Here is a 17,011-nt window from a genome sequence, read left to right as displayed (position 1 = left end):
CAAACGGCACTTCCTGTCAATCACTGAGTACTGGATCTGCGTGCTGTCTGCGATCGCATTCCCAATCACAGTACCTGGTTCGCGCACTCGCACTGCGTCTTATATGCATGCGCAGAATGCAAACATCGGCTGGCTGTGTGCGAACGCAACATTACGATCCAACCTGAATCAGGCCCTAAGTGTTTACATTTTATTTGTCTGTGGATGTGAAGAACTAATGTTTTTCGAGGAAAAAGTCTAGGATTTGTACTACAGCATGGTGGTTCAGTTGTTAGCTTGCTGCCTCCCAGCCCTGGGGTCATGGGTTCGATTCCCACCAAGGCTTTATCTGTGTAGAGTTTGTATGTTCTCTCAATGTTTGTGTGGGTTTCCTCTGGGTGCTTCTCTGACACTCCAAAAAATGGCACCTTATCCTTGATAATGTTTTGTACTGTAAGTCACTTGTTTTGCTCATTCTGTTTCTGTACTTTATAAGGTGTTGAAGAGCCCTTGTGGCCCCATATAAATAAAGGATAATAGTAATACTGCAAGGGGGTATCAGTGTAATGCCCCCCCATAACACTTCTTACCTGTCCATTAAGGCTGGCCAATGTCTATCAGCACAGCCGCAGCGGCAGGTCATGCAGCGAGAGAGAGTAGACCGCCTCTGCTCAGCGCCAGCAGCCTCCCTCCATTCCTCCCCAGCAGCATGTGCAGGACTGCAGAGAGGGTCCAGGGAAGCAGCAGCGGCGCTCTCCACTCTCTCCCTGCATGACGTGCTTCTGCGGTTGCGCTGCTATACAGCGGCCACGGGTAGTGGTCACGTAAGAAGTGTTACGGGACAGGAAATATTGATTGTAAGCTCCAGCGAGGCGGGGACTGATGTGAGCGACTGAAATATTCTCTGTACAGGGCTGTGGAATATGTGTGCGCTATGGGCCTGATTCAGAGCCACTCGTAAGCGGCAGTACGCTCGTTCCGAGCGATGTTCGCCCATCTGCGCATGCGTACGGTTTTTGATACGCATGCGCAAACCAGTCAGTGCGGCTGAAAATCATTTGGTCGCTATATAGCGAATGCCTGCTATTTTGAACGACAGGAGGAGGCGTATGTGGGTGGTAACAGGGGAAGGTGCTTGAAAATGGGGAGTGGAGATCAGAACGCAGGCGTGCTTAAAGGTCAAAACGGGCGTTTTATGGGTGTGCATAATTAATACAGCAGCGTCATTGACCACGTCACTGGGTTATTTTATAGCCAGAACTGCTCGCAAGATTGCGGTAGGAAAAACCAACCACAAGAATAGCGAGCAGTTCATACGCTGGTCGATGTACTCGATTAATCTAATAAATAGCGGACATGACGTAGGATGCGAGCGGCCAGGGGGCGTATTTTTAAAAAAAACGACCGCAAGTTTGGTTCGCTCGTTCAGACCTAGAGGCGTGAACAGACCGCAAAGAGCGAACGGTTCATTTGAATAGCCACCCCTATTTTCTGGACGAGCGAGCGCTAATTGCGTCCGGCTCTGAATCAGGCCCTATATAAATAACTGTTAATAAACACATCGAAGTTTTGGTGAGAGTACTAGTATTAGTAAATATGTGATTTGACCCCAGAAACACAACATCGATGTTGATCCATTTTGATAGATTTCTATCGATTTGAAATCAATCAAAATCAATTATAAATTGACCTTTAGTAACTATACCCCTGGGTGTTTAAATCCCGGTCAGATTTAGCCATAGACATAAATACACGCGTACAGCTCAGTATGACCAGCTGCAGCTGACATGGCTCCATTAGCGCAGTAGGACAATGACATTTACCATCACCCCCAATTGACATCTGATGGATTCCAGTCACGTGTTAATTGGAATCGTGGTGTTTTTATTTAATGACCATCAGCAGCGGAAAGTGTCTCACTGAAGACCGCTGGCATAAACCTGCTATATATTATTTATATACTATTTATATAAGCACAAAGACTGTCCCTCTTTTTGTTCATGTCTGTGATCGGCCAGAGCCACTTGCAGCAGCGTATAATGCATTCCTTCCTGAAATCGCTGCTTTTATGATTTGGTTTTAGTTTAATTCATGGAGAAATCAATTTTCTTTGCATAACAATTCTTTGTAAATCCTATTCTATTCTGTATGAGCAGTTAGTTGTCCGGGATCAATTATATCAGTGTTGCCAGAATTTAACACACTGAAAAAAACTATTGATTAACTCATCTTCTTCCAGTCCCGAGGGTCAAAAAGTGCGGTTGGTTTTGCTGAAAATGAACACACCTGAACTTTGGGGTTCCGAGACGAATGGAGTCCTGGCTAGGATCACTTTTGGGGTTCTCAGCAGAATAGAGTCCCAGCTGGGGTCTGCTGTAAGTTCAGAACTCGGATTTAAAAAATGTATCTCGGGTTTTGCATTGCAAGTAAACAGGTCCAAATTACATGTCTTTAGCTGTTATTATCAATTTTAAAGAAATCCAAAACTAAAAACAGAAAATAACCAAATCACATGAGGGTGGTTTTGCCAAACCCAAAACACTTGGGTCTGCCAACATCTTTAGTTATAATACACCAGTAATGATGGAAGAAGAACTTTCTGTTTCCAGTGAGTACCAGCAGAAACAAAACATTGGTTCTATCTAGCGGCAAACATCACTTATCATATGCTGGTCCGGCACATAATTTCCGATGCAACCATACTGTACCTCCAGCCGAAGATTAAATCAGGACAAACCGTGCCCATGACCCACCTAAATCAAAACCTTGATTTATTAAACTGGTGTCTGAGGCCACCTAAGCACAATTAGGGTTGCCACTTGCTGGGGACTGCACAGCAGGACCACCTGCATTATAGCCCCAATAGGTTGCTGGCCTGATGGGACTGCCCAGAATCCGGATGATTCTTTGCCCCTTCTCTGCCATACACATACAAGAGCCGCTGCCCCCTGTCACTATGGGGAATGCGGGCCTCACTCACAGAGCTGATGCGTGTGACGGCAGACGGGAGCCGGCCCCGTGAGGCAACTGTGTTTGATGTACAGTATCTGTTTGTGGGGGAGATTTATCAAACCTTGGAGAGAGATAAAGTGGAGAGAGAATGTACCAACCAATCAGCTCCTGACATTTTTCAAACACAGCCTATTCAATGGTAGACACTGATTGGTTGGTAGTTTATCTCTCTCCAAGGTTTGATACATCTCCCCCTGTGTCATAGAAGTGACACATCAGGGGAAGTGGTAGGCTACCTGACCTGATTGCAGCGGTGGTTTAATAGAGGAGAGAGCCCATGCGCAGTCTCCATGCGGACCCCTCCTCTCTCTCCAGTCTCCATGCGGGCCCCTCCTCTCTCTCCAGTCTCCATGCGGGCCCCTCCTCTCTCTCCAGTCTCCATGCGGGCCCCTCCTCTCTCTCCAGTCTCCATGCGGGCCCCTCCTCTCTCTCCAGTCTCCATGCGGGCCCCTCCTCTCTCTCCAGTCTCCATGCGGGCCCCTCCTCTCTCTCCAGTCTCCATGCGGGCCCCTCCTCTCTCTCCAGTCTCCATGCGGGCCCCCTCTCCAGTCTCCATGCGGGCCCCTCCTCTCTCTCCAGTCTCCATGCGGGCCCCTCCTCTCTCTCCAGTCTCCATGCGGGCCCCTCCTCTCTCTCCAGTCTCCATGTGGGCCCCTCCTCTCTCTCCAGTCTCCATGCGGACCCCTCCTCTCTCTCCAGTCTCCATGCGGGCTCCTTCTCTCTCTCCAGTCTCCATGCGGGCCCCTCCTCTCTCTCCGGCATCCATGCGGGGCCCCTCCTCTCTCTCCAGTCTCCATGCGGGCCCCTCCTCTCTCTCCGGCCTCCATGCGGGCCCCCTCCTCTCCAGTCTCCATGCGGGCCCCTCCCCTCTCTCCAGTCTCCATGCGGGCTCCTCTCTCTCCAGTCTCCATGCGGGCCCCTTCTCTCTCTCCAGTCTCCATGCGGGCCCCTCCTCTTTCTCCGGCCTCCATGCGGGCCCCTCCTCTCTCTCCAGTCTCCATGCGGGCCCCTCCTCTCTCTCCAGTCTCCATGCGGGCCCCTCCTCTCTCTCCAGTCTCCATGCGGGCCCCTCCTCTCTCTCCAGTCTCCATGCGGGCCCCTCCTCTCTCTCCAGTCTCCATGCGGGCCCCTCCTCTCTCTCCGGTGCTGCGTCTGAGTAGACTCTGGCACCGTACCCGTCTGCCGCGTGATTGCTTCCATAGCCCAGTGAGACTAAGCGATCAGCCACACACTATATACAGCACAGATAGGAGCAGTGGTCACTGCCGGCCCTTATCTGTTATATATAGTTATACACAGGACTATACTGCAGATCCTGGCTGCCAGCCCCTTGTGGATTACTCTGCTGAATTCCTTTCCATAATGGAATGTTATTGTACGCATATATAATGCTATGGCGGCCTGCGGGCTGTTATGTGTGCTTGCCTTTAGCGCCAAAATGTGATGCCAATTTCTTGGATATGAAGACAGTTCCTTACCCCTTACGCTGGTAAGGGGTAAGGAAAAAACACTAAGGGGCATATTCAATCAGCCACAAAACGTCGGCTAAGTGTCGCCTCCCGACCCACATCGTGTGTTTTGGGTGAAAAGTCTTTTTGTGCGCGCGACCGCTTTTCACCCAATTCAACTCCTTATGGACGCGATAACGCTTCTCGGCGAAACTCAAACAGGCGAAAAGTGCTGTCAGTTTTGGGGAAATCAGCCTGACACCCCCCAAAAGATGCACTGATATTGGGAATCACTATAGATTCCCCCGAATAGTCCTGCTGAAGGTATTTGGGGTACTTAAATGATCTCAATAGCTGCTATTTAGCGTCTTTGCATAAGTGGATAAGAATAGCATTTTGCATAATTTTTTTGTGAAAATAAATAGTCCCAGCAAAATTGGGGCACATGAAAATGGGTGCAAGCATATTTTTAAGTTGTTAAAGTGAAGTTTTATAAAACATTAAAAATCCATCTGCCGCAAGCACCTACAATAAAAAAAACCACCTGGGGCATACTTGGGGACCCCCCTGGAGTCTATTTTGCTAGATTTTAACCGTCCCCCAACTTTGTTTTTATTTTCACCCCCAAAACAAAAGTACTTTTTTGGGGTATTCTAAAGTATTTTTTTTTTTATGCAGTTTACCTTTGGGGGACTGTCATAGGGTGCTGGGGAGTTTTCAGAAGTGTGCACCCCAAAACCACAATTCTGCACTTATTTTCGACCCCTATTCATAGGCGAATCTTTTTCGCCGGGTTCATACCAATGACTTTCCGCGTCGGCGAAAAGTCTATAGAATTGAATATGGGGATAAGTTTTCGCCTGGCGAAATGACATCACCGGCAAGAACTTTTCGCTGAAAATGGCTTATCGCAGCTAATTGAATACGGCCCTAAGCACCAGATAAACACTGATGACAAATAGGTTATAGGTTAATAGAGTCTGTAGCAGTAAACAAAATGAGGTAATGCCAAACTTATTAAATTCCAAATAAAAAGAAGGAACTGCACTGGCTCAATGTAAATAAATGAATTATAAATTTATTGCAATAAGAGGTAAAAATATTCCTAATATACGACCATATGAATCAGTCTGATTTGTATTAACTAAGGACTGCAGAAATGTTAAAGTAACTATTAAAAAATACAATACAGTATAACAGATGCATTCCTATGGACATAAATTATATATCAATTGTAACAAGAGACAGTCCTTTCATAGGGGCACTTTTCATGCTTGGTAGTATATAGAAGAATCCAGCGTTTACAAGCAATGATTCAAGTCCGTATGAAACATTAATGAATTCTAATCACCCAGCAATGAATATTGAAGCACAGGATTTAAACAGTCAATGGAAATGCATCGCTCTAGAACACTGTAAAACGATTGTGCTGTGAGATATAATATATGTTGACCAGATTAGTACACTCACAGTATCAGATAGCGGGTTAGTTCGGTTTATTCACAGTGACAGCCGATAGAGACAGCCGCGGCTTTAGTTTGGCACAGCAGGTAATAAGAATCACACTGATTCTTAATGGACACTTAACTGCTGCTGGGTGTGTCAACGCGATTGACTGGTTTAATTTCTGCGGTCGACCAGTCGATTTGGCGAACAACGCTTTGGCCACCCCTGACTTAGGGGGTCATTCAGACCCGTTCGCTCGCAAAGGACGCTCGCAAACGGGTCGATGTTCCCCCACTGCGCATGCGCACGAGGGAGGGAGCTCCGTCGTGCGCATGCGCGAGACCCGGACTGCGACAGCCAAGCTGTCGCTCTGGGTCTCGCACCAAAGGGGGCGTGCTGTCGATGTTGATTGACAGCACGCCCCCTTTGGTGGGCGTGCCTGCCAGACGGAGGCGTTCTCATGGGAACACCTACCGTCTGGAGCCGGCCCCACTGACAACACTAGTGATGTCAATGGGAGTGATTCTGGCTCTGATAGAGCCCAAATCACTCCAGGGCTTGCGGTAGTGAGACCCTACCGCAGGGTCTCCGTCGCAAGCCCGATGGTCGCAATGGTCAAGACCATCGCGACCATCATCATGGACGCTCGCATATGCTGTGGGTGGTCAGCTCTGAATCAGGTGCTTAGTTAATACTATTCAGGCTTTTAAGGGGTAAGCCAGTCTAAAAGTTTTCCAAAGTTTCTTACTGTGAACTTATTATGAAAAGAGAAACTTCTTTATGATATTCCTAAGGCTCACTACCGAACATGTGCATGGACCATCTTGATTTTACTGTCTAGAGTGACATGGTGGGAGACAGAAATTTCCTGCTTCGCTCCTATGAGAGACCCAGTTTAATCCTGCATATAAAGGGCGGCACTCATCTGTTTTAGCGCGCCCGATATCGTGTCTAAAGTGAAGCGAGATTGTGAGGCGCTTTTCAATTGATGCCGATCTTCACATTGATCTCGCCCAAAGAGGTCGGGTTTAGCCGCGTAAAAAGGCTACACCTAACCAAAGTGCTGGGCGCAATCACAAAAACTGCCGTTTGGGCGCCCACACGGATCACTTTTCATGCATTTTAGCTCGCACCCCCCTGCCGGAGCCGGTAGCTGGTCGCACCCGACAGGAGCAACAATTTAATAGCTCCGTTGGACACGAAGGGGGGATTAAAACATCCCTGCATTGCTACCCGCTTGCAGCATACACTTCAGTGGCTGGAGAGCTGTATAGAACCCCACTTTGCTCAAGCTTTGCACCTTCACCAGCAGGGCTGGATAAAGAGAGGGGCGACATGAGTGGTCACACCTGGGACCCCCGCACACCGAGTCCAGTGGCACCTGTTCCCGGGTGGGGGGCTCTGCTGCAGCGGCTCTGTATTTACTTCATGCAGCAGCACAGTCAGCGCTGCTGCACACAGCACAGAGGGGCTCCCGAATCCCCTCATAGGCGTCACATTATGTCCATGACGCTGATGAGGGGACAAGGGAACAGATCTGCCAGGAGGGTGAGTAATCAGTGATGGGGATGGAGCAGTAGGCTCCGTGTGACTTGGGGTGGGGGCGGTAGGCTCCGGACAGCTAGAAGGAAGGGGGGTTGGTAGGGTCCGTGTAGCTAAGGGGCTGGCTATGTAATGTCCATGTGGATAGGGGGAGGGGGGGGGGTGGCAGGCTCTGTGTGGCTGGCGAGGGCTGGCTATGTAGGCTTTGTTTGGCTTGAAGGGGGCAACTTAGGTGCCCTTGGGCCCCCACAAGCCTTATTCTGGCCCTGATCACCAGTGTTCATAGTAAGAGTCATCAGCTAGCGATCCTTTACTGAATCAAACCCACTGTATGGAAAACAGAAAAAAAACAGACCTGTTGTGTATTTTTTAAACTCTTCTGTGTTTTTTTATCTTTGTGTGTGTGTGTGTGTATGTATGTGTGTATGTATGTGTGTATATGTATGTATGTATGTATGTGTGTGTGTATGTGTGTGTGTATGTATGTGTGTATGTGTGCATATGTATGTATGTGTGTGTGTATAATATGTGTATATATGTGTGTATGTATGTGTGAATGTGTATGTGTGTGTGTGTATGTGTGTATGTATGTGTGTGTGTATGTATGTATGTGTGTATGTGTGTGTATGTATGTGTGTGTTTGCGTGTATATGTGTGTGTAAACCGATGACTCACACATAATTATGAAACCACAGAAAACATACTGTTTCTCTTAGAATATTCTGACAACACTAACAATGGGATTTATCGGATATCGCTCCATCTATCCCAGGTTTGCACCAAACCGCTGCATTTCCTAATGTGCTTGGATTGTGCCATTGGGAAATATTGAAGCCGCCTGAACACTCTGCTTGTCTGTAGTGGTTACAAAGTTTCGCAGTAAGAACTTTCCCAACAGGAGTATTATTACAGCGCGATGTCGGGATTGGTCAGCGCTCAGCTAGAGATACACGTGTGTAAATAGAGACACAGAAGTAACATGATCTACACAACAGAGATTGTGATCTGTGTCAGACCCGTGGCAGTAACCACTTGCGCTGCTGCCATTTCTATTGTACAATTGCTAATTATGTTCTGTTTTCCCTCAACCACGGATGTTATTTTGTTTGACCATTAACCTTTGGGAGGCTGCAGAATTAAGCTCACTGAGGAAAATAAAACAAATTAAAAATCCATTTACAGAAAAACAAAACAACAAAAATAGTAGAACAATATAAACGTATTGAATTGAAAAGCTCTTTGCTATACAGGCGCCTGGGGGACGCGTATTAGGAAATAATTTTATTCAATTTAGCACTAAAACTTTAAAATGTAAACTGACATCACAACATATAAGTTTCTTGATTAGTGTCGCCTAAGGACAGCCGAGAGCTGATGACAGATAGTAGAGAGTGTTCCCGGCCCAGCTAGGAGGATCTACGCTTATCTCCAGCATTGCTTATCTGTAATCCCTGCAATGCACAGGGGAAGTACCTCTCAGGGTCATAAGTAGGGGTGTGTGACCAGTGCCACCGTACAGAGCGCAGTACACTGTGGAGGGCACGTTTGCCGCCCCACGGCCTTTCTGGCTAGCAGGGTGAATGGCACAGCACCTGCCAGCCAGGATAGCTGCCTCAGCACCACCGGAGGGTCTTTTAGATGCTCCAGACAGGAACTCTGCAGCCTGTACATCTTCCGGCTCCCCCCGCAGCGTGTGATGGGAGAGGCGTCATGACGCTGACGTCTCTCCCATACTGAAGGAGAAGAGCCGGGACCCGGAGCTGACTGTGGCGGTTGCGTCAGGAGCGGCGATTCAGGTAAGTTGTGATTTTATTTTTGTGTGTGTGTGTGTGTAAGGGGGCCGCCAGAGAGGGCACTGCATAGGGGGGGCCGCTACAGAGGGCACTGCATAGGGGGGGCCGCTACAGAGGGCACTGCATGGGGAGGGGGGGCGCGCTTCATGGGGGCACTGGGGGGGCGCTACTAGGGTCAGTGCATAGGAGGACTACTACTGGGGGCACTACAACTGGGGGCAATGCATGGGGGGGACTACTACTTGGGGCACTATATAAGGGGCACTGCATTGGGGGGGATCACTACTGGGTCTGGGGGCACTATATAAGGGACACTACTGGGAGCATTATATAAGGGGCACTGCATAGGGAGGAGCACTATTGGGTCTGGGGGCACTATATAAGGGACACTACTGGGGGACTCTATAGGGGGACCACTACTGGGGCATTATATAAGGGGCACTGCATAGGGGGGGACCACTACTGGGGGTCCCCCCTATGCAGGTCTGGGGCACTATATAATGACCACTACTGGGGGCATTATATAAGGGGCATTGCATAGGGGACCACTACTGGCTGCACCGTATAAGGGGCATTACTACAGGTGGCACTGCACAGGGGGGACTACTACAGTGGGCACTGCATATGGGGGTCCATTACTGGGGGCACAGCATAAGGGGCACTGTTACAGGGGACATTGCATAAGGGGCACTACTACAGTGGGCATTGCAAGAGGGACACTACTACTGAGGTGAATAAAAATAAAAAAAATGTTTCTAGGGTGACGAGAAACTGTGGTATATAGGGGCCCCCACAGACCTTAATCGGCCCTACATGTGACCGATGCTTGGCATGGAGTACCAAGGGGATGGGCCGGCACAGGGCACATTTCAGCCCTGTAACGTCACTGGCACCACTTATTTTTTTACTACATGCTGTAGGTCTGCAGGCATTATTCAAAAAAAAATATATATATATATATACCACTGGAATACCGATGGGATGGCTGTGGTTATTATTCTCTCTCCCCAAGTGTCCTCTGTCCTCATTTACAAAGAACTAGAACTTACAGATCAGTGTAACTAAATATATACTGACCTTATACAACTGTACATGTAGCATATTAAACATGTGCTAACAGTAATGTAATCAGCCATCTAAAGCATTAGACCTCCCCAACCTCACCAATGGGTCTATTTATTATAGGGCAAATGGGCAAATCCGCACTATTATACTTCCCAACCATCCCGATTTCGGCGGATCATCCCTGTATGAGGGCTCTGTCCTGCTGTCCCAGTCATAGTAGCGTGAATGGGAACCGCACAAACCTGCTGGTGGCGCGAGTGGCAGTTAAAAGTTAATTGCAAAGTGACAGGAGGGGGGAAAGGGGCAGTCAGTGATGCGGACATGCCCCCTTGACATCATGGCATGCTTTTCAGTGCTAGGCATGACCCCTTGATGACATGACATACCCCTCTGTCCCAACTATTAAGGGGTCGCTGCCAGTGGTAAGATTTTCTGGGTCTCACCACCAATACCAGCAGCCTCTTAGTGCTCTGGGCCAGTATCGCTGGCACACCAGATTCACTCATCTGCCTCGGTGACATATTATTGATATATTAGGAAACATAAGGAGACAGGTGATTTTGTATCACCAAGGTAACCAGCAATAGCCCAATCTAAATGATATGTTTCATGTGAGCCAATGACTACAAATTCGGTGAAGGTCAGGCTAAGGGACATATTCAATTAGAGGCGAAAGGTCGGAAAAGTTTGTCCTGTCCCACTCTCTGCCATCTTCGCCTGTTTCAGAGGCGGAAACTTTACACGCGAGTCCCCGCTTTTCTCGATATTCAATTCCTAAACAGGCGAAAACGGAAAGCAGCAAATGCGGAACAGGCGGAAAGTACTGTGAGAAGTGGGGAAATCAGTCTGTACCCCCAAAAAAGATGCACTAACCTAGGGAATGAATGTAGATGTGTACTAATAGCCCTAATAAATGTGTTTGGGGTACTTAAGTAGTGTAAATTGCTTCATATTAGCGTCTGTGTAAAAGTGGTGAAGAATAGCATAAAGCTGTATTGTTTGGTGACAATAAGTAGTCCAGTCAAATTTGGGTGCTTGAAAATGGGTGACAGCATATTTTAATGTCTCTAAAGTGAACTTTTAAAAAACGTGAAAAACCACCCTCACACATGCACCTGTAATCCCAAAAACACTTGGCCCCTCCTTACTTCACCCCAAGAAGTCTATTTTGCTAGTTTTTAGAGTTGCTTCCCCCACTTTACTTTTTTCTCTCCCAAAAACGAATGTACTTTTTTGGGGTGTTCTGAGGTAATTTTTAAAAATTTTTTGGTTGATTTGTCCTTTGGGGGGGCTGTCCCAAGGGTTCTGAGTCGTTTCCCCGCGTTTGCACCCCAAAATAATTTTGCACTTTTTTTCACCTGCTATTCATAGGAGATACTTTTCCGCCTATTACCATGCATTGAGTTTCCGCTTACGCGAAATTGTCCTGGAATTGAATATGGAGATACTTTGAAAATAGTTGGAAAGTCCGAATCCGCGGAAACTATTCTCCAAACGGCGCTTTTCGCCTCTAAATGAATCCGGCCCTAATTTTATATTCTGATAGTGAAATCTAAAGTGTGATTTTTTTTTTAAACCACACCCAGAAACCCATAATAAGCCTTTACAGTGTTCTCCCCAGAACATTTTTCCAGCCGGGTGGCATCAAGAAGTAGCCGGGTGGGGTCCTTCGCAATAATAAAATGTTTTAAACCCTGACCTTATAATGATTTAAACTTGTATAACATTTTATATATTAAGTCTCCTCTTCTTATTAGAGGCCCAGTCGTCTGATTATGAAAAAGCTGCAAAGTCTGTAGGATCTGGTCCTTTTTATACAGCTCCCAGATACTGTCCCCACTTACAGGCTCAGAAAGTGTCGGATGGTGCACCCTCAAAAAACAGCCTGGGGAGAACACTGCCTTTATACACCTGAGTTATTACTACCAATAATAAGGGCATTTATAAGCGCATATATCAACTCATTATAAAACTGCCTATATGCCTTATTAAATACCAGAGGCTGATTCAGAGACAGGCGCTGGACTGATTTGGTCGCAGCTGTCCAATTATTCTTTAACTGAGCTAAAGCCACAGTGCGCATGTGCTGCAATACTGCTGCGGCTCCAGACGCAGTGCGGGGGAAGCCGCAGCCTAATTGAAAGACTGCGGCTGTTTGGAGGAGGAGATGGGGATCGTTACACAAAGCGTAGGCAGGTCGTCTCCGTTTTGTGGGAGTACCGAGGCCACGGACTGCATTTTCCGATGCAGCGGAGATGTGGCGGCCAATTCTAAAATTAGTAGCCTGCCTGATGGTCGCGATGGTGATCCAATGCTGGGTTTTGGGACGCAGAGGCGGATCACAGCACATTTTCGTACTTCTCTGAATTACGCTCTATTGCACAGGAAGGTGAGACAATTATATTGGCATTGTCTCTAAAATTAGCGATAGACAAGGAGCGCTGTATCCTGTAGCAACCTGTCAATGTCTGTCCACAGAAATCATTCCACCGGTATCCGATCCTGGCGATAAGTAGGAGTTCTCTTTTTATTGCCGTTTAGTTCTCTTATTGCCGGCAGTATGAAAAGAACATTACTGGGGTAGTTGAGCGATTGTCAGCTTCACCTGGGTAGATTTTAAGTTGCCCACGTGTCAGCTTTTTTGCCGGCTGACGCTACATATTGGAACTGAGGCCCTCATTCAGAGCCGGACGCTCTGAGCAGAGCGCTCGCTCTGAATGAGGGCCGTCCTCCATAAAAATGGAGCGTCCTCCCGGACGCTCGTATAGCTGTGGGTCACCACCCACAGCACATATGAGCGTGCAGGATGATGGTCAAGACCATCGCGACCATCGCCAGTGCGACCAGAAGCCTGTGGTCGGGGTTTTCGACCACAAGCCCTGGAGTGATTTTGGCTCTATCAGAGCCAAAATCACTCCCACTGACATCACTAGTGATGTCAGTGGGGCCGGCTTCTGACGGTAGGCGTTCCCTTGGGAACGCCTCCATCTGGCAGGCACGCCCCCGGCACGCCCACCAAAGGGGGCGTGCTGTCAATCAACATCGACAGCACGCCCCCTTTGATCAGACACAACGAGCGAAGGAAAGTCCTTCGCTCGTCGCGTCTGGCGCATGCGCACGACGGAGCTCCCTCCGTCGTGCACATGCGCAGTGCACACCATCGACCCACTTGCGAGCGGACAGCCGCTTGCGAGTGGGTCTGATTGAGGCCCTGAAATCCCAGATTTAGGGGGTCTGTATATACAGCAGTAATGTCCAGTTTCTCTGTCTTTTTGTCCGAGATAGAGATTCTCACCGCTTCCTCTTGTTGAAGAACAAAAAACTGCAAAGAAATCGCTGATTCCTCTAGTGGGCACTTGTTTTTTTATTTTTTACTGTAGGGTTTCTGCTGCCAAATAATGCCATCTTACAGTACCCTTCAACGGGGGACCTGCGAAGCCTGACAGGTTTTGCAGGATGACCTCCGTGTAATATCTTACCACTGCCCACACATGCACCTAATGCAGCGTTAAGCTGGAAAACCTTGCATAGCAGCAAAGTTTTTACCATGGGCTCCCAAAGGAGTACCGGTGTGGGAAACCAGTGTACGATGTTGAAGTATTGCGACATATAATGTTTCGCAATGTACGTCTACAGGACATAGACCCCTTAGACCATGCCTGCTGACTTTTTGGCTGCAGCCAAGTCGGCACTGTGGGGGCGGAGTGAGATGAAGGTGGGCGGGTCTGGGGGCATGGTGATGTGATATCATCATCACAGTCCCACCCCTGCTATACAATTCCATGATTGCCGGCATTGTGCAGCGGGGGGGCGAAGCTATGATGACGCAATTCAACGCCCACTTGTGCCTCCTGCTACACTCGGGAAGTGGGTGGCTGCGGCTGGTAGCTCCAGCCTGTGGAAGACTTGCCCACCTTTCTGGGTGGCGGGTTGAGCCACATGATTTTCAGGAGCCATCCAGTCTTTTTGGGAGGGTAGATAAGTATTCCTAATAGGCTTCATTTCCATTCATTGACAAAAAAAAAAAAAGTAAAATAAAATGTATTCATTTAAAACAATGGTTTGTTCTAGGAATGGGTTTGGTCTGTTGAGATGACGATAACAGGTGCTGTGGTGATACCAGCAAATTGTTGGGGAACGCTGCCGCCCTCTTGATTATGCTTTTTGAGGAAGCAATTACGAGCCCCCACATGAAAACTCCCATTTTTGCACGCAATAAAGTTTTCCACCATTGATTAATATGCCCCCTCGTGTCAGTGTTGAGGTGAGAGAAACATGTGTCAGTACAGATGTTCAGAGAGCAGAGCAAGTCGCAGGTCCTCTGTATACAATTAGTATGTAGACGTGATCATGTTACACACACACATCCCCGGGTGCCAGGGTCTGGCCCCATATAACATCAAACACATAACCAGCCGCATGTATTTCACAACCATACAAAAATATCTACTCAGACTTGTTACATTGCCAAACATCAGTTACATCAATAACATTAGCATGTCAAGGATAGAGCTGAACATAAAAAGGAATATATCATTTGTATATATTGTAACAGCATGTGGTCTTCACGCTGTCCTGAGGGAAAGTCTCCTCATTGTCAAATTCAGGGTCCTATGTACCAAATCAGAACAAAAAGACAGATGTTCTATCATTGCTCATCAGGACGATAGAAAATATTTTTTCTAGCCAACGAATATGCTTCTTTACATGCATTTAATTTTTGTAACATTGCTTGTACCTGACCCACATGGGGATTCCCTTTACCGGGTGCGGCTGTGTTATCTCACGGCGGTCCGTGTCCCTCCTGGTCACGTCTGGCATTCCAGAGGGCTGTATTAGCTCACCTGTGTGGCTGGTGTGCTCTCCTGGTGGTTCCCGTGATTGCGGAACATGGGTTTCGCCATCTTGGTTGTGCTCACATGACTGACTTATCCAACGGCAAACCTGGTTCAGAGTTGCAGGAACCTGTTTCCTGCAACATGGTCACCTGCCCTGCTCAGACTATTGAGTACAGTATTTAAAACCGAAAAACCAGTGCTAAGATCATGGCCAAAACAGCTCCTCTCTATCGAGATCAGTACATCAGTCTCCTGCTTTGCTATTCAGCTTTCTGCATCTGATCCCGTCATCAGTCTCCTGCATTGTTATTCAGCATTCTGCATCCTATCCAGTCATCAGTCTCCTGCATTACTAATCAGCATTCTGCATCTCATCCAGTCATCAGTCTCCTGCATTGCTATTCAGCATTCTGCATCTGATCCAGTCATCAGTCTCCTACATTGCTATTCAGCATTCTGCATCTGATCCAGTCATCGGTCTGCATTGCTATTCAGCATTCTGCATCTGATCCAGTCATCAGTCTCCTGCATTGCTATTCAGCATTCTGCATCTCATCCAGTCATCAGTCTCCTGCATTGCTATTTAGCATTCTGTATCTGATCCAGTCATCAGTCCCCTGCATTGTTATTCAGCATTCTGCATCTGATCCAGTCATCAGTCTCCTGCATTGTTATTCAGCATTCTGCATCTCATCCAGTCATCAGTCTCCTGCATTGTTATTCAGCATTCTGCATCTGATCCAGTCATCGGTCTCCTGCATTGCTATTCAGCATTCTGCATCTGATCCAGTCATCAGTCTCCTGCATTGCTATTCAGCATTCTGCATCTGATCCAGTCATCAGTCTCCTGCATTGCTATTCAGCATTCTGCAACTGAATCAGACATCAGTCTCCTGCATTGCTATTCAGCATTCTGCATCTCATCCAGTCATCGGTCTCCTGCATTGCTATTCAGCATTCTGCATCTCATCCAGTCATCGGTCTCTTGCATTGCTATTCAGCATTCTGCATCTCATCCAGTCATCAGTCTCCTGCATTGCTATTCAGCATTCTGCATCTCATCCAGTCATCAGTCTCCTGCATTGCTATTCAGCATTCTGCATCTCATTCAGTCATCAGTTTCCTGCATTGCTATTCAGCATTCTGCATCTGATCCAGTCATTAGTCTCCTGCATTGCTATTCAGCGTTCTGCATCTGAACCAGTCATCAGTCTCCTGCATTGTTATTCAGCATTCTGCATCTCATCCAGTCATCGGTCTCCTGCATTGCTATTCAGCATTCTGCATCTGATCCAGTCATCAGTCTCCTGCATTGCTATTCAGCATTCTGCATCTGATCCAGTCATCAGTCTCCTGCATTGCTATTCAGCATTCTGCATCTCATCCAGTCATCGGTCTCCTGCATTGCTATTCAGCATTCTGCATCTCATCCAGTCATCAGTCTCCTGCATTGCTATTCAGCATTCTGCATCTCATTCAGTCATCAGTTTCCTGCATTGCTATTCAGCATTCTGCATCTGATCCAGTCATTAGTCTCCTGCATTGCTATTCAGCGTTCTGCATCTGAACCAGTCATCAGTCTCCTGCATTGTTATTCAGCGTTCTGCATCTCATCCAGTCATCAGTCTCCTGCATTGTTATTCAGCATTCTGCATCTGATCCAGTCATCAGTCTCCTGCATTGTTATTCAGCATTCTGCATCTCATCCAGTCATCGGTCTCCTGCATTGCTATTCAGCATTCTGCATCTGATCCAGTCATCAGTCTCCTGCATTGCTATTCAGCATTCTGCATCTGATCCAGTCATCAGTCTCCTGCATTGCTATTCAGCATTCTGCATCTCATCCAGTCATCGGTCTCCTGCATTGCTATTCAGCATTCTGCATCTC

This window comes from Taudactylus pleione, unplaced genomic scaffold (assembly GCF_031769625.1).
Source record: "Taudactylus pleione unplaced genomic scaffold, aTauple2 ptg000506l, whole genome shotgun sequence".
NCBI lineage: Eukaryota > Metazoa > Chordata > Amphibia > Anura > Myobatrachidae > Taudactylus > Taudactylus pleione.
Note: the sequence above shows the minus strand (reverse complement) of the source record.